Genomic DNA, 19,643 nt, shown 5'->3' on the forward strand with positions numbered 1-19,643 from the left:
AGATGGCAGCGGGTGACGTCACGTACTTCCCTACCGAACGTTGCGTCCCAAGGGCGGGACTTCTTCAGCGGATGAAGTCCCGCCCTTGGGACGCAACGTTCGGTAGGGAAGTACGTGACGTCACCCGCTGCCATCTATCGGACCATGCTGTGTGCGTTTTTGTTTGCATTTGATTCCTAGCACTGGATATAGTGCTTTTTATGTAAGTGTATTTTCACTATTAAATGTTATATTGGTTATTGCGGAGAAACACTATGTTTTGTTTTTCTTACATCGGATTCCATGGCTGCTATCCATGTTGATATTACTTGAGATCTGCCATCCATGCTGATATTACCTGAGATGTATTCCTTTCCTGCTTGGATTATGCTGTTACATGCCTGGGATTGACCCTTATGGGAAAGCGATTTTTTATTATCAGTGAGGTGAGCGGCCATTGTTACTATTGGTGGAGGTCTCCTGTTAACCCACGCTATATCACCTGCATGCCTCATATTGTCAGTCACTTATAAGAGAATCACCTGGATGATCTTTATTTGGACTTTTCCTCTAGCGCTGCACTATCTACTTTACATATGTATTCTTCTACATGTTTTTGGCATATAATAAAAATAAAAAAAAATTGCAATAAGCGTATATTGATTGGTTTGCGCAAAAGTTATAGCTTCTACAAAATAGGGGATAGATTTATTGCACTTTTTTTTTGTTTTACTAGTAATGGAGGCAATCTGCGATTTTTATTGTGACCGTGACATTGCGACGGACACATCGGACACTTTTGACACATTTTTGGGACATTTACATTTATACAGCGATTAGTGCTGGCAGGTAAGGGGTTAACACTAGGGGGGCACTAAAGGGGTTAAATATGTCCCCTAGGGAGTGATTCTAACTGTGGGGGAGGGAACTGACAAGCTGAGGAGACCGATCTGTGTTCCTCTGTACTGGGAACACACATCGGTCTACTCACCTCTGACTGACTGCACATGGATCTGTGTGTTTACACACACAGATCCACGGTTCTGCTGTAATAACGGCAATCGCAGGTGCCCGGCCCGAAAATCACGACCAACGGGCACACGCACCGGGTCCCGAGCGATGCCGCAGGCGTGCCGCCGGTGGCGCGTGCCCTCTAGACGGCTGGGAAGCCCAGGACGTCATATGACATCCACCCAGGATGGGAGATCCCATCTGTGGACGTCATTTGACTATGGGCGGGTAGAGAAGTGGTTAATAACAGATAAAAGTGGTAATTGTTATGTGAGAGGAGTGTTAAGCCAGGCACACGCGTACTGAAATTCGACCAGTTCAGCAGGAATGGGCTGATTTTCAATGTGTTTGTATCTCTCTCCGTTCAACAGAAACCAGTCTAACAACTGGATTCTGTCCAACAGCTGGTAGAGCAACATTTGATTAGCAGGCTATACCCAAAGGCTGCTGCTCTGATCAGTGGAGTCCCCGCTGTCAGAATACAATAGCGCAGTGGGGGAGATTCCTGCAACCACATCTCTTGTGTGTATGCAGGGATCTGTGAGGTTTTTTTTACGTCCAACCAGCCAGCTAAACGAGAAAAAAAAAAAAAAATGTGTGTATACCTAGCTTACTGAACTATGGTTTGCATTACAATTTCTAATTGTTGCGGCTGGAAAAATCTCATGTATGACAAACATAGGTGTGTTCATCTTCTCAATTCTCTGTAGGCTCCATAGCTCAGGGGTTAGAGCACTGGTCTTGTAAACCAGGGGTCGCGAGTTCAAATCTCGCTGGGGCCTTTGAGAATCTTTTTAAAAGTGTCCATTTAAGTATGAAAAGCAGGGCTTTTTTTCAGGGGGAACTTGGGGGAACTCAGTTCCACCACCTTTGGCTCAGACCCTTTGGTGCCTTCTCACCACAATCACTTGTAAACACAGAAGTCTGGTTTCTGTGTTTACAAGTGACAGCTCTGCACTCTGTGTGTAACCCCCCTGAAATCTGCATTTTGTATGTAATGCAATCCTGGTATTTAATGCCCCTTTAAGACCCTTCTACTGTTTGTGAAATCTGAACGAGTCGTGGTTGAGTTCCTGCACCTATTTCCTGAGAAAAAAAGCTCTGATGAAAAGTATAGGGATTACTATTTCGAGAGTGAGACCAACTAGAGTGGATCAATATTAGATCCACTTAAAGTGGTTGCGAAGAAAAAAAAAAAAAAAAAAAAAAAAAAAAGGAAAAAACCCTGTAAGACAAAGGCATAATGAGCTAGTTGGTATGCATACTAGCTCATTATGAAATACTTACCTTAGATCGAAGCTGTGACCGGCGACATGTCTCCTGGAGTTATTTCCAGGTTTGTAGGCTCCGGCGCTGTGAATTGCTGAAGCCATGATGACGTCACGGGAGCCGCCGGTCGTGAAACGGCTCCTGAAGAAACGGCACGAGCTAGCCGTTCCTTTAGTGCGCATGTGCCATTGGTACATGCGGGTACAGTCAATATCTCCTAAACCGGTAGCCTTATGGGCTTACCTGTAGGTAAAAGTGGTGTAACAGAGTGTCAGGATAGGAATTCCACGGCAGACACGCACATTCACGGCATGCGCACGCCTGTCACCAACGTTGACGCCAAAGGGGCTATTTAAACTGAGTGCACCAAAGACTCTTTGCTGTTTGGTCTTCAGCTTCTGGGTGCCCTGAAACCTGTTATCTGTGCTCACTGCTGACTTCTGATCCTTGACCCGGCTTGCTCTCACTGCTTGATACCCTGACCTCGGTTTGTTTTGGACTTCTCTTCTGCCTGCTGCTCTGCCTGATCCGCCAGTACGTGTTCGACCCGGCCTGCCTGACTCTGCACCTGTTCCTTCAGCCTGCTGCAATTCTGCTCTGCGAATCGCACCACTTCCTTCTTCCATCTGCAGCGTCCCACTCAGGACATGTGGGAACTGCAAAAGTATTACTTCTTTGTCATTGCTATATTGCATGTCATTTTGCATTGTATACCTGTGGTATCCCTGTTCATAGGCTGGTCAGGTGTGCTTCTTACTTCCCACCACAAGATGGGGATAGCACCACTCTGGGAAATCTATCCCAGCTCAGGCTTATCTGTGGTCAGTTGTTGAGTACAGGAAGCAGTGTGGAGAGGGAAAGGGGAATGTGAAGGTGAGAGAAGGTCAGTCCAGAGAAGGGACACATTTAAACTGCTAAAAATCAAAGGATAAAAGCCATTAATCGGCAGCAAAGACCTTTGAGTATAAAGGTGAAGGATTTATTAGCCTCCGGCAACCTCACCCATGTCACTGGATTCAAAAAGGACCAGACACAAGTAAGCATTATTACTGAACCACAGCCTGAGTCCAGGCCTACTAAAGCCTATTAGCAGTGGATCAGCAGAATTCCTCTATTTACCCTGAGACTGTATTCTAACTGGATGTTTGTACTGCAACCCAAACCAGACACAGTAAAAGTTGTGAGTTGTATTCTGCCACTGTCTACCTCATTCTTTAACATTGTTACTACAACTGGTTGTACCACCATTAACGGTACTGGCGTCACGACTAATACCATCAAGGGACCCAGCCGCCACAAGCACTCTAAACACCCCTGTCATCACGGGCACCTCAACCACCATCTTGGCTGGCGTTTCCCTATCGCAGAGCGTGCCCCGGAGGATTTCGTGCTGTCTTCCCTTTCACTGTGCGACCGGCCCAGGGAGGCTTTCTGCTAACCGTGAGTAAACCGATGAACTGTTTTATTGCTGTCTCTCATCGGCCCACCGTGCACCTCACGTGTTCCCCTGCGGTTCTGGCTCGTCGCATAAGAAAAAATTGGCGTCACGAACAGGATAATTACCCCTGTGCCTTATCTAAAAGACTGTCGCATCAGAATAAGCCCCTTTGCTTTATTGAGAGACTATTTACTTATTGCATGCTGTGTGGGGCCACAGAACTGTTTAAACTGTTTAAAAATTGCATGGAAGCGTTATCCCAGTTATCAGCATAAAAATCGCAGCATCCAATTTGTGTGTTAACAAAACTGCATGCAGTATTTGAATTGACTATTTCCATTCAATTAAAATGGCTGCCAGAGACCTTCTTGTTCAAAAATTCCTACGCCATCACTGTGGATAAGTTAGTGACACCCCCTGAAGAGCGGGAAAGTTTGGTGCCACCTATTTATGCAAAATTGTCCGGCCAGCCAGCCTTACCTTTGCTGTGTCAATCCTGGGAGGAAAGTGTGACAAACGCACGCCCCAGAAGTCGCGAGACTTTGCATGCGAGCAAAAGGAGAGAAACTAATCGCATTGCTTGCCGTCCGAGCAGTAATCGCAGCCTGCCAGGTGCCTCTACTAACTATAAGGAGCACTGATACATAGTTACATAGTTACATAGTTAGTCAGGTTGAAAAAAGACACAAGTTCAACCACAAAAAATAAAAAAAACAAAAATAAAAAACACAGTAAAATCCTATACACCCAACTCCATTCCCACAGTTGATCCAGAGGAAGGCAAAAAACTCCAGCAGAGCATGATCCAATTTGCTACAGCAGGGGAAAAAATTCCTTCCTGATCCCCCGAGAGGCAATCGGATTTACCCTGGATCAACTTTACCTACAAATCTTAATACTCAAGTTATATTCTGTACATTTAGGAAAGAATCCAGGCCTTTCTTAAAGCAATCTACTGAGCTGGCCAGAACCACCTCTGGAGGGAGTCTGTTCCACATTTTCACAGCTCTTACTGTGAAGAAACCTTTCCGTATTTGGAGGTGAAATCTCTTTTCCTCTAGACGTAAAGAGTGCCCCCTTGTCCTCAGTGTTGACCGTAAAGTGAATAACTCAACACCAAGTTCACTGTATGGACCTCTTATATATTTGTACATGTTGATCATATCCCCCCTTATTCTCCTCTTCTCAAGAGTGAATAAATTCAGTTCCTCTAATCTTTCCTCATAGCTGAGCTCCTCCATGCCTCTTATCAGTTTGGTTGCCCTTCTCTGCACTTTCTCCAGTTCTCCGATGTCCTTTTTGAGAACTGGTGCCCAAAACTGAACTGCATATTCCAGATGAGGTCTTACTAATGATTTGTACAGGGGCAAAATTATATCTCTGTCTCTGGAGTCCATACCTCTCTTAATACAAGAAAGGACTTTGCTCGCTTTGGATAGCTGGAACTCTGCCAGAGACCCAAAATCAACATTGCTGCAGCCTTGTATTCGGCCGACATTAAATTCTTAAAGGGCCATACACCCGCAAGACAGCGGTTGCCCATAGCAACAACGCACAAAAAGTGTCTAAAAACGCATTTGACTTACCTAACTAGAACTCACCTGCTGTTACCATGTCTGTGCAAGGAGATGACGTGCAGCCCGACCTCAGAGGACCCCCTGCATCAGCCGCAGTCGGTCCCAATGCAATACCAACTGCTGCAGCACCAAGTTTAATGCCTTTAACCATGCCTTATTATTTTGGAGCCCCCTGGTTCCCACGATATTCTGGGGAAATTCATACTTTAAGGGACTTTAAAGAAAAAATTCTGGCTATGTTCAGATTGTACCCTGTATCCTCAGAGCAACAGATGGAGATTCTTCTTGCGCAATTGGAAGGAGCTGCGCTCAGAGAAGTGAAATCTTGGCCGAGCTCAGAGAGAAAGACCATGGAGCAGATTTTTCAACGTCTCTACACCACCTTTGAACCCAGAACCGTGTCAGAGGTCAAGATGAGGTTCTTCAGCAAGAGACAGCAATCTGGTGAGTCACTCAGAGACTTTGCATTATCTTTGCAGGAAGCCCTTAGATCTGTTGTCCAAGTAGACCCCCGTGAGGCAGAAAATCAGGACAAAACCCTGAAAGAACAATTTATTGAAGGCGTCGATACAGACAATCTAAAGAGCCAACTAAGAATGTTAGCCGCCCAACATCCAAGCGCTACCTTCTTAGATTTCAAAGAATTAGCTATCAGCATCCTAGGAAAAAGCCCACCAACAGAACCTGTTAGATCTGTTGACGTGCCTGTATCACAGCTGGTTACCCCTGTAAAGTCTTTACCTATAGTCAGTCAGGCAACCCAAGCTCCAGTTCCTGACGCAGTTGCTGCTAGAGGATGAGAAACCTGTGTCCAGAAGAGACTCTTCCCCTCTAATTCTAGAGAGACTTATTCCAGAAATTCTGGCGGACGCCCCCCTGACCACACTAGTACCCCTAAGCGGCCTATCTGCACGTACTGTCACAAACCAGGCCATACAGAAGCAACCTGCTGGCAGTTAAACGGGAAACCCCCGAGGCCAAGGACCACCCCTCGGGAGGTAAACCAATAGGTCCAGAAGATCCCCACTGGATGCCAAGATACGTTGGATCCCGTCCTGAAGTGGCACTTCAAATAAATGGAGTTCCTTTTGTTGCCCTAGTTGACACCGGATCCCAAGTCGCCACCATCCAACAAGCAGCCTTTGAAAAATACTGGGATCAAAATCAGCTTACCCAGCCTCCAGAATCCTGGCTGAGTCTCATAGCCAGTAACGGCAAACCCATACCAGTCCATGGTTATTGGGAACCTACCATTCAAGTAGGAGGAACTACACTACCTCGACAAGGCCTTATTGTGGTACAAGTCAGAGACAATAACCCTAACCCTCCAATAGTCCTAGGAATGAATGTCCCCAGGAACTGTTATGTTGAGATGCTAGAAGCCTTGCACCAGTTAGTGCCTACTGCCCCTCCTGATTCTAAGAAGGTGATCCAACAAACCATCCGTGTACTAAATGCGCAACAGAGATTCACCAACGAAAAAGGAGAAATTTGCTGTGCCCGCATACGGGATAAGCAACCTGTGATTCTCAAACCCAACACCGAAACTCTCTTGTGGTGCCGAGCTGTAGTCGGAATCCAAGGTCAAGACTACCAAGCCCTGGTAGAGCCTGTTGTTTTGGAAGACTATCCTCTAGTTAGAGCTGCAAGGAGCCTAGTAACCGTCTCTGAAGGTAAAGTGCCTATACGACTCCTAAACTTGAGTGATAGCAGTGTAACACTATCAAAACACCTTCCTATTGCACAGCTAATCCAAGTCACTTTTCAAGATGTCATCAGTGTGGCTACAGCTACCACAGAGCAAATTCCCAAGAGACAGAACCCCCAGGACCAAACTGTAAACACATCCTGGTGGAAAGAACTTCATGTGGGAGATGCTTCCACACCAGCAAACCAAATGGAGGGAGTACTAAAAATTGTGAAGGAGCTTCACCTTGCCTTCAGTAAGCATTCCACCGACTATGGAGAAGTGGATATCATCAAGCACTCCATTCCTACAGGTTCGCACCCACCGATCAAGGAAAGATATCGGCCTATACCACCAACTATGTACCAATCTGTAAAGCAAATGATCCAAGAGATGAAGGACTCCAATGTCATTAGAGACAGCCATAGTCCATGGGCTGCACCTCTAGTCCTTGTCCGTAAAAAGGATGGTAACATCAGATTCTGCGTGGATTACAGAAAAATTAACCAAATCACCCACAAGGATGCTTACCCTTTACCACGCATAGAGGAATCTTTGACAGCTTTAGGATCTTCAGCCTACTTCTCTACCCTTGATTTAACCAGTGGATACTGGCAAGTACCCATGGCACCTGAAGATCGCGAGAAGACTGCATTTACCACCCCGATGGGCCTATTTGAGTTCAACCGCATGCCTTTTGGACTTTGCAATGCGCCCGGAACCTTTCAAAGATTAATGGAGCATTTTTTAGGACACAAAAATTTTGAAACCGTTCTGTTGTACTTAGATGATGTCATCATCTACTCCAAATCTTATGAAGATCACTTGAAACATTTGGCTGAAGTTTTTCAAATCCTCATTAAACATGGACTCAAAGTCAAACCATCTAAGTGCTATCTACTGAAGACAGAAGTCAAATACTTAGGGCATATTGTAAGCTCTGAAGGTGTTAAACCGGATCCAGAGAAGATAGCCGCAGTCCGAAATTGGCCTACTCCTACTACAGTGAAAGAAGTGAGGAGCTTTCTCAGTTTCGCAGGATACTACAGACGCTTTATTCCTCACTTTGCCCAAATTGCGGGGCCAATATTAGAACTTCTGAGAGGACATCCTAAGAGGTACCAAAAGTCTCCAATACCAGTCGAATGGAACACAGAAAGAGAAATTGCCTTCCAGCTCCTAAAGAAGAAGTTAACAGAACCACCAATCCTAGGCTATCCAGATTACCAGAAGCCATTTCATCTTTACACAGATGCTAGTAAGAAAGGTCTGGGAGCTGTCCTATCGCAGGTACAGGAAGGAAAAGAAAGAGTTATTTCCTACGCTAGTAGATCTCTTAAAGGTACTGAAAGAAACGACCAAAACTATAGTTCCTTCAAATTGGAATTCCTCGCACTCGTGTGGGCTGTTACAGAAAAATTTAAAGATTACCTTGCCGCAACACCATTTGTGGCCTTCACAGATAACAACCCGCTAGCACATCTGAGTACCGCCAAGTTGGGAGCATTGGAACAAAGATGGGCCTCACGCCTAGCTAACTACGATTTCACCATAAAATACAGAACAGGAAAAGCAAATGAAAATGCGGATGCATTATCCCGTCTGCCTACCCAAGAAGACCCTACTACACAGGAAGATGTTTGGGAAGAGGTAGAAATGCCAGCTTTTTACGAAAATGTTGCCCAACAAGACATAATTACCATCAAAGGAAGAAAAGTCCTTAATCTTCAACAACAAGTGGATCCAAGATCCCAAGTGGACAAAGAAAGGTGGATCAAGCTGCAAAATGAAAGCAGAGTGTTGGGAGAACTGCAAGATTTCTTCACCAGCGGAAGAACCCCTGAAAGAATTCGCAGAAGAAATGCTGATCCAGAATTGTCAAAACTTTGGAGACACAGAAAACATCTCTTCCTACAGAAGGGCCTACTATTAAGAAGAACTTTAGACCCAATTACCTCGGATTGTCTATACCAAATCTTAATACCACGCCGAGATGCAAGAATCATTCTTGAGATGTATCATGATCAATCAGGACACTTTGGCGTGCAGAAGACAGAAGCCACCATCCGTAGAAGATTCTACTGGATTGGGATGAGAGGAGACATTGAAAAGTGGTGTCGAGAGTGTTCCACCTGTGCTGTTGGAAGAAATGAAAAACATGACCAAAAAGCACCCTTACATCCCATTGTAAGCCAAACACCGCTAGAAATAGTTGCGATTGACCATGTGAAGCTGGAACCAAGTCGCTCAGGTTACACATACGCCATGACCATCATTGATCATTATACCAAATTTGTTGTAGCCGTACCTGTCAAGGACCTGACTGCTAAAACAACTGCAGATGCCTTCTGGAAACATTTCCTATTGCCATATGGATGCCCAGAAAGAATCCTTACAGATCAGGGATCTGCCTTTGAGTCGCAACTCTTCAAAGAACTGTGTACACTTCACAATTGCCAGAAAATCAGGACCACAGCCTACCACCCTCAAGGGAATGGACTTTGCGAGAAAATGAACCAAACTTTAATCGAGATGTTAAGAGCAGTACCTCCTGCTACAAGAAGTGATTGGCCTACTCTATTGCCTCAGTTGATGTACACCTACAATAACACGATTCACTGTTCTACTGGGTATACACCTTACTATCTCATGTTTGGCCGACAAGGTAAACTACCTGCTGACCATACTTTGGGCGTACAAGTGCCTGATGCAATCAACCCTCTACCAAAGACTGATTGGGTGAGTGAGCACCAAAGACGTCTAATTGATGCACAAGAAATTGTTCAACATCGCATGGAACGTGCTCATGAAAAGCAACAAAGAGATTATAACCAATCTGCCAAAGCAGAACCTCTCAAAATTGGTGACCATGTATGGTTAAAAAACAACCATCGCACCAGCAAGTTAGATAGCAAATGGGAGAGAGAACCTTACACCATTACAGCTATTCTCAATCCAGAGACTGATACTTATGAGATCACTAAAGAAAACAAATCACGTGTAGTACATCGCAATCGCCTTAAGTTATGTCTCAAGGAAAGTACTCAAGAAGAAACTCTTCAAGAAGAAGCTATCCAAGAGGAAACACAATCCATAGAACCAGAGCCTACAAAATCATCTGATTCAGAGAATCCACTACAGTCTTTTGGAAAAGCATTATTAGACTCTGATCCTTTACAATGGTTCCTTACACCATGGCTCAATATCTTAGTGCCTGCCAAGAACAATACAACCGCACTTCAACCAGAGGAGCTATCTCAAGAAGTGTCTACTACAGCTCAAGAGACACCAAGTTCCCTTGAAACAAGGCCTGTAGAAACTCAGCCGCTAAGAAGATCTGACAGAACTACAAGAGGACGACCACCTGTCCGTTTGGAGGATTACCTGCACCAGCAACCGAGAAGTCGACTACCAACTCTGTCATCTCATCGTTGAGTGCATCCTTACATCGTCTGAAGTTCCAGAGTGAGAAGAAGACTTACTTGGGATATTATGTTTATTTCCTTTAAAGGACTTTTCAAAAGGACTACATACCTACTGTTTTGCAACGTTCAAGCCTGCACCCGGAGATAGACTTTCACGTACCTGAGCCTCCGTGATATTCATCTGTTGACATTTTCCTGTGCCCAGGGAACGGACTCATACCCTGTGAGCCTCCTGAGATGTTATTTTTGTTTTGTTTTTCTTTTTCCATCTCATCGTGGACTATTCTGGTTTTGCCATACATCACCAGTCTTCAGAGGAAAAACTACACCCCTTTTTGTCACCTTTTGTCACATTTCGTTGTTGCCTGAGATATGTTTGCCTAACCCATTTTACTTGCAGATACAAGAAGTACAAGAATGGGGTTATATTGTTATTTCCTATGCATGCTTGCTTTTCCATTTCTCTTATATCTTACAGGAAGACACAACATCGAGTCAAAAGTGTGCCGAGGTCGACACACGTTTTACCATGGGGGTATGCAGCGTCCCACTCAGGACATGTGGGAACTGCAAAAGTATTACTTCTTTGTCATTGCTATATTGCATGTCATTTTGCATTGTATACCTGTGGTATCCCTGTTCATAGGCTGGTCAGGTGTGCTTCTTACTTCCCACCACAAGATGGGGATAGCACCACTCTGGGAAATCTATCCCAGCTCAGGCTTATCTGTGGTCAGTTGTTGAGTACAGGAAGCAGTGTGGAGAGGGAAAGGGGAATGTGAAGGTGAGAGAAGGTCAGTCCAGAGAAGGGACACATTTAAACTGCTAAAATCAAAGGATAAAAGCCATTAATCGGCAGCAAAGACCTTTGAGTATAAAGGTGAAGGATTTATTAGCCTCCGGCAACCTCACCCATGTCACTGGATTCAAAAAGGACCAGACACAAGTAAGCATTATTACTGAACCACAGCCTGAGTCCAGGCCTACTAAAGCCTATTAGCAGTGGATCAGCAAAATTCCTCTATTTACCCTGAGACTGTATTCTAACTGGATGTTTGTACTGCAACCCAAACCAGACACAGTAAAAGTTGTGAGTTGTATTCTGCCACTGTCTACCTCATTCTTTAACATTGTTACTACAACTGGTTGTACCACCATTAACGGTACTGGCGTCACGACTAATACCATCAAGGGACCCAGCCGCCACAAGCACTCTAAACACCCCTGTCATCACGGGCACCTCAACCACCATCTTGGCTGGCGTTTCCCTATCGCAGAGCGTGCCCCGGAGGATTTCGTGCTGTCTTCCCTTTCACTGTGCGACCGGCCCAGGGAGGCTTTCTGCTAACCGTGAGTAAACCGATGAACTGTATTATTGCTGTCTCTCATCGGCCCACCGTGCACCTCACGTGTTCCCCTGCGGTTCTGGCTCGTCGCACATCTGCGATCCAGTTTGCCACCGTTTGCCTGCTGCATCTCCAGCCACGAGCATCCAGCCACACCGACACTGGACTGATCCTAGGCACTCCTGTGTCACAGTGCTTCCGTGGGTGCTGTCTCAACCTCAGTGGCCCGTAAGCCGGTGCAGCAAGAGAGGCTCTCCTCTACACGTCAGGCTCACGATCCAGGTACGTGACACAGGGTTTTCCATCACTTTAAGGTGCATTCAAACAGCAGCAGAGGCCTGTCGGCGTGGTGAATTGCTTTTATTGCTGGCTGTGATAAGGGGGCAGTGTGGTGCATGATTCAGCGCATCGCACGGCTCCCTTTTTATTATTTTTTTGCACAAACTTTATTTGAAGTGTACAAGACGTACACTTCATTTACAGCAATGTACAGCAGTGAGTTTGTGCTGCTTTACTGTACTTTGCCGTGCGAATAGGCACAATGCCCTCCAAAAAAAGCCAGAGACTGTGTTGCAATGTGAACAGGACACATGAGAAACATTGGTTTCCAGCATGTCCCTGCAGTGACAGATATTTTACCATGCAGTAAAACGTCTGTCACAGCATATAGTGTGAACTACGCTACATCTGAGCACCACAATGAAAAAAAATAGTACTATTAAAGTTAATTTTTAACCACCTCCAGTCTGGGCTTTTTCTGGCACTTTTTGTTGACATGTGACAATTAATATTTTTTTGCTCAAAAATGTGTTAGAATTCCCAAACATTATATTTATATATAAACTGGTAGGTATTGCAATTTTTTATGCCACCCGGTATTTGCGCAGCAGCTTTTCGAATGCAATTTATTAGGGAAAAATTAAACTTTTTTGAATTTTAATGCAAACAAAAACCACACAAAACATAACCAATTTTTTTTGTAAAATATAAAAGATGATGTTACCCTGAGTAAATAGATTCCAAACATGTCACAGCGAGAAGCTTCATCAATTTTACTATCCATAGGCAATGCTTTCAAAGCCGTTACAGGTAAACCAGACTCTGGTGCTAGGTTTACTGCTTATGATTTGCCACTCGTGGTGATACCTCACATGTGTGGAACGATCTTTGCTTGCATGCGTAAGGGACTGACACACGTGTTTGCCTCTGCGAACAAGCACGGGAGGACAGGGGCACTTTTTATATATATTTTTTACACCGTTTTAATTTTATTTTTTCTCACTTTTATTGCTGTCACAAGGAATATAAAACGTCCTTGTGACAGCAATAGGCGTGTGACAGGTACTCTTTATTGAGAGATCTGGAATATCTAAAACCGTAAAATCCCTACTCATTTCATCACAAATACTACCTTTTTACTTATCACTCATCCCTTCGTTTTAGATTGTAAGCTCTCACAAGCAAGGCCCTCCTAACTATTCTTGTATTGAATAGTAACTGTACTGTCTCCCTTGATTTGTAAAAGTGCTGTTTAAACTGTTTGCTAGACCCCCACTTTCTGACTTGATAGGAGACAACATAATATTAATGTGCAATGAGTTTGCAAAAGTAGTGCATGCACTACTTTTGGTATGCTGCGGTGCAATTTTAGCACATCCAAAATAAACAGCCTAAAACTGCACAGGATTACATGTGAATCGCACAGGAATGCACAGTGCATTTCTGTGCGATTCCCAAAGTGAACCAGTCCTGAAAGGTTTCAAAGTGTCTAAGGAAGGGCATACACTTTTTTTTTTTTTCCAGCCAGGGGGTTAAATAAAAAATAAAAACTCTCACAGATCCCTGCATCAAACCTAGGCAGCAAATGTGTTTTATAAATACTGTGAAACCGCAGTAAAAAAAGAAATCCATATGCTTTACATACATTTGAGTGTTTCACTGTCTCTCTATTCAACAGTTAAAGACAATAGGGGCTGACAGCGCTCAGAAGCGGAACTGAAAGTACAGTAAAACTTTGGATTGAGAGTAACTTGGTTTGAGAGCGTTTTGCAAGACAAGCAAAACTTTTAAATGACATTTGGACTTGATTTACAAGCGATGTCTTGATATACAAGTAGCGTCATGTCACAACTGAGTATAAAAGAGAAGAGAGGTGCCTCTAAGTGCAGCAATATGGTTACATTTAATGAATGTACAACATTTAGCAACTCACATGGTTGATGATTAAAACAGGCACATCTAAGGCCCCTTTCACATTGGAGCGGGAGCCACGGTGGCGGTATAGCGCCGCTAAAAATAGCGGCGATACACCGCCGGGATTTCCGCAGGAATCGGCCGATAGCGGTGCGATAAAGGGTTAATACCGCCGGCAATGCGCCTCTGCAGAGGTGCATTGCGGGCAGTATTGCCGCGGTTTCCCATTGTTTTAAATGGGAAGGAGTGGTATACATGCCGCTCCTCCCACCGCTCCAAAGCTGCTGCTGACAGGAGATTTGTTTCTCTCCCGCCAGCGCATCGCCAGTAGGCAGTAAAGGAGTTTTTCAGGCGGTATAGCAGCGCTATTTTTAGCGATGTACCGCCTGAAAAACTCCTCAGTGTGAAAGGGGTCCAAGTATACAAGCATCTGGGGTAAAGCAGGCTTGAAAAAAGGTCTGAACTAATTAGCCCATCAATGCCCTTGTCCATTGAAGACTTATAAACTGTTGTGTATCACTTATATTTAAAATTACAAACTTCATATGAATAGCTATATGCACACATATATAAAATCTAAATACATACGTATAAACATATAACTGTGTGTCAATATACAAACAATAAAACAAAATCAGTAGATGGTGCTGCGCTCTAAGTCAGTGGTCATCAACACTGTCCTCAGGGCCCACTAACAGGCCAGGTTTGCAAGATAACTGAAATACATCACAGGTGATATTATTTGCTGCTCAGTGATTGCAATATTCTAGTCTGCATTTCCACAAGGTAATACCTAAAACCTGGCCTGTTAGTGGGCCCCGAGGACAGGGTTGATGACCACTTCTCTACGTGATAAGGCAAAAAATGTGCAAACACTTGTTTATATTTTTGGATTTCATTATGTTTAGCTCCCTTTCACACGGGGACGGACCTGCTTTCAGCGGTCCACCAGCTCAGCGGGAGATCTCTCCGCAGATCTCCGCTGAGCCGGCGGATGACAAGTCCTCTCTGCTCACTGAGTGGGGAGGGGCTTGTCCAGCACCGCTGTCTCCTATGGAGAGATCTGATGAAAACAGACAGCATGTCCGTTTTCATCAGATCTCACCCGATATGATATGGACGGATGGTGACGTATCGCCATCCGTCTGATTTTAGCGGATCGGATGTCAGCGGACATGTCTCCGCTGACATCCAACGCTCCATAGAGATGTATGGAGTGGCTGTTGAGGTCTGCTGACAAAACTGACGTTTTCTAAACACGCGGCTCGTTACATTGTTTATACATCATATTATTCATATTGTATAATGTATATTTAAAGCAAATTTAAAGCTTACTTTTTTTTTTTTTTTTTAATAACAAACATGTCATACTTACTTTCACTGTACAGTTCGTTTTGGGGTCCCTCAGTGGCTCCTCTCTGTATCAGATAACCCCCTGGATGAAGCGTTCTCCCGGGGGTTACCTTGCCGACACGCTCTTGAGTCCAGCATTCGGCTTCCATAGCCGCCGAATGTATGACTCGGCCTCGCGTCATTGGATTTGATTGACAGCAGAGGGAGCCAATGGCTGCGCTGCTATCATGGTGACTGCCACATGTTTTTTCACCTTACTGCATAGGATGCAGTAAGGTGAAAAAACACAAAGGTTTACAACCCCTTTAACCACTTCCGGACCGCCGCATGTACATTTACGTTGGCAGAATGGCACGGACAGGCACATTGGCGTACCTGTACGTCCCTGCCTAGACGTGGGTCGGGGGTCCGATCGGGACCCCCCCGGTACATGCGGCTGTTCCCGTGGCTTCAGGAGCGATCCGGGACGAGGGGGCGGCTGTTCGTTTTTGTCCGGAACGCTCACAGCCAATGCGAGCACTCCCCCGTGTGTCACTTCCTCCCCCTGTGAAAAAACAGGAAGGGGGAAGTGATGTATTCTCTCCTCTCGGCAGTATTTTCAACCGCCGCTGAGAAAAGAATACATCACACAGTAAGTCTGCACAACACTACACTGACACACACTACACATAGGCACATTAACCCCCCCGATCAACCCCCCCCCACCCCCCCTGTCACAGTGTCACTGAATGCCGTGATCATATATGTACTGATCACTGCACTTAGTGTCACTGTGACACTTAGTGTGACAGGCAGTTAGTGTTAGGTTCAGGGTAACCCCCGTACCCCCCGCCCAAATAAAGTTTTAACCCCTTGATCAGCGCCCTAGTTAACCCTTTCAATCCCTATTGCCAGTGTCACTAAGCGATCATTTTTCTGACCGCTGTATTAGTGTCACTGTTGCCGCTAGGTAGCTAATTTTTTTTTTATTGCGATTTTTTTACTAAAGACATGTGGCTGAATACATTTTGGCCTAAATGTTTGACTAAAATTTAGTTTATTTGATTTTTCTTATAACAAAAAGTAAAAAATATTGTTGTTTTTTCAAAAATGTCGCTCTATTTTTGTATATAGCGCAAAAAATAAAAACCGCAGAGGCGATCAAATACCACCAAAAGAAAGCTCTATTTGTGGGAAGAAAAGGACGCAAATTTTGTTTGGGAGCCACGTCGCACGACCGCGCAATTGTCTGTTAAAGCGACGCAGTGCCGAATTGTAAAAACCCCTTGGGTCATTTAGCTGCATATTGGTCCGGTCCTTAAGTGGTTAAGCACGCAGCACTTGAAATTGTTTGCACATTATTTGCCCTATCACTTAGAGCAGGGCTCAAAATTTCAAGTCCTGAGCTACTAGCCAGGCCTTAAGGGTTACTCGCCACCAGTTCTCCCAACCAATCCCTACCCTGCACCACCCCTAATTCCACCCCTAAACACACCCTCATAAATTATCTCATGAAATTACATTTACATGTTTTATGCAGAATTAATTTACAAACGTTATCAGTGCAGCCACACCTGTGCCCACCATTGCGGCCTCTGCTCACTGTGCCCACCATTGCGGCCTCTGCTCACTGTGCCCACCATTGCGGCCTCTGCTCACTGTGCCCACCATTGCGGCCTCTGCTCACTGTGCCCACCATTGCGGCCTCTGCTCACTGTGCCCACCATTGCGGCCTCTGCTCACTGTGCCCACCATTGCGGCCTCTGCTCACTGTGCCCTCCATTGCAGCCTCTGCTCGCTGTGCCCACCATTGTAACCTCTGCTCACTGTGCCCTCCATTGTAACCTCTGCTCACTGTGCCCACCATTGCGGCCTCTGCTCACTGTGCCCACCATTGCGGCCTCTGCTTATTGTGCCCACCATTGTAGCCTCTGCTTACTGTGCCCACCATTGTGGCCTCTGCTCACTGTGCCCACCATTGCGGCCTCTGCTCACTGTGCCCACCATTGCGGCCTCTGCTCACTGTGCCCACCATTGTGGCCTCTGCTCACTGTGCCCACCATTGCGGCCTCTGCTCACTGTGCCCACCATTGCAGCCTTTACTCCCTGTGCCCACCATTGTAGCCTCTGCTCACCTGTGCAGAGGGTCGCCCCAGGGGAAGAGGAGCTGGGAGTGGGGGGGGGGGCGCGGGTACCGCCGGCATGTGGGGTTTGATCGGGAGCCTGAATCAGATTGACAGAATGCCAGTCCAATGCTGGGACGTGTTCTGTCTATCTGATACAGGCGCAGGGTCAGGAGGCTGGGCTGTGTGTAACCACGAACGGAGCGGAGACAATTGCAATGTAAAGTCAGCTGTAACAGCGGGCTATCGGCTCTGTAATCCCGCGGCTTTTCTCTTCCCCGGGGTGATCGATGGGAGAACGGCTCCCGATCAATCCCTGCATGCTCCACCCCACTCCAAGCTCCTCGCCAAAGACAATTTTCCACTCGCAAAATGCAAGTGGAAAATTTGAGGGCTGACTTAGAGCGCAGCACCGTCTACTGATTTTGTTTTATTTTACCTACCTTGGTTATGGAATAACCATTTTGGTGCTTGCAGCAACTAGTGACTCTTCCTTTTCTCCTTTCTTTGGTAGCCCAGGAATATCTTTATATTTTGTCTATAATATACAAACAATATCAATCTATATTGTATTAAAAACTATCAATTTATGAGATTGTTATATAATGTATATGACATATTTAATGTCGATCATTGATAAAGATGAAAAATAAAATGAAAATGACGTAGCCATGGATCTCGTTGAATAAGCCCCAATTCTAGAAGGAGAGGTGCGACCTGACGCTTTGTATGCTTCACAAATAGATGTAAGGAGGGGCTCCGCTGGGGGCACCAGATGTAAGGAGGGGCTCCGCTGGGGGCACCAGATGTAAGGAGGGGCTCCGCTGGGGGCACCAGATGTAAGGAGGGGCTCCGCTGGGGACACCTGATGCAAGGAGGGGCTCCACTGGGGACACCTGAAGGCATCTGGTGGCAGGTAACGTGACAAGTGACACACTCAGGGCTCCCACTGATTCTACATTATGGTGAGTTGAACTATTTTATATGACATATGTCATAATAGAAATAATGCACTTCAGTCATCCTGACACCATAACAACCATGGTACTGGGATGATTGAAGAGCTAAAACACCAGGTGTTTGGAGTATCTTTATCTGCTGATTGTTGCATTTTCTGGAATACACATATTCCTATTGTGATGTAGAATCTGGGTCTACTGTCCCTCCATCTTTCTCCCTCCCTCCCTCGTTCATCTCAGACTCTAACCACACCCCTTTGAGTCACGCCCAGTATTTAGCTTAAACCCCACCCATTTTTCACTGCAGAGCGCCACATTTCTCTTTCCCCACTATGTCACACCTATAAACAAATGCCCCACCCCTAATTATAAGACTCCGCCCACAGACAAAAAAGTGTCCCTATAATTTTTTTTACAATGTTGGCGACTATGCCAGACTTGGTTGCAGCCCCAGGTGTAATGCTAGGGAAGGCTGGCATTTGATTTCCCAAGCTTCCGTAAGAGCCATGTGTCGGTGTGTGCTCTGAGGTGAAAGTTTCTCAGCCATCAGAATACTTGGGTTAACTGCCAGCAGCTATAGCAGCAAGCAGCGATTGCCAAAAAAAAAAGACGACACGATGGTTGTACTAGTCAGTTGATAGATCGAATCCTGAACAACCAATCTGTACATAGATTGAAATATGCGCTGAACCAGTCTATGGTGGATCGCTTTTCAGTGGAGTGGCAGTGCCTGCGACAAGCCTTTGGGCTCACACTGGTGTGCTGTGTTTGGCTGCCATGCTGGTGTAGTGCCAGTTTTCCTTAGCCGCAGTCCCTGAGACTTCTTTTAGGTTTCACATTTTTGCTGCATTTTCTGAAAGTGCACCAAAGATGTAGGACTTTTTTTTGTGCACTTTCAGAACAGTAAAAATGTGCAACTTAATGATGTCTATAGGACTAGGGGCATCATGCAGGAAGACTGCCAGCTCTGCAGCCAAACCTCAGCATGCCAGTGTCAGTGTGAACCTCTTTATAGCACCTAGGGCAAGGCATTGTTACAGGCTGCTGGAAAGAAAACTTTGGATGCAGAGAGGGGGAGGGAGAGGGATTTGGGTGAGAGAGAGCTGTGAGGGATGAGAAGCTCACTTACATTGAGACTCACTGGATTCAAGCCGACTGCTCAGTTTTAACTTTCCCGCCCACACATCCTCTTCACAGACAGCAGCACACGGTGCTGCCTGGAGTGTGGGCGGGGGGGAAAAAAGAGCAGATTCACCAGCCAATCGTGTGGAGGTGGGCGGGAAAGAAAGAGCAGATCTACCAGC

At 45.5% G+C, this 19,643-nt stretch overlaps 1 non-coding gene across 1 annotated transcript; it reads left to right on the plus strand.

Moving 5' to 3' along the window:
* Positions 1-1,699: 1,699 nt before the first annotated feature.
* Positions 1,700-1,772, plus strand: TRNAT-UGU. The gene has a single exon. It is a non-coding gene; the product is annotated as a tRNA-Thr (tRNA).
* The last annotated feature ends 17,871 nt before the right edge of the window (positions 1,773-19,643 follow it).

Source organism: Rana temporaria, chromosome 11 (genome assembly GCF_905171775.1).
Source record: "Rana temporaria chromosome 11, aRanTem1.1, whole genome shotgun sequence".
In the NCBI taxonomy this organism is placed as follows: Eukaryota; Metazoa; Chordata; class Amphibia; order Anura; family Ranidae; genus Rana; species Rana temporaria.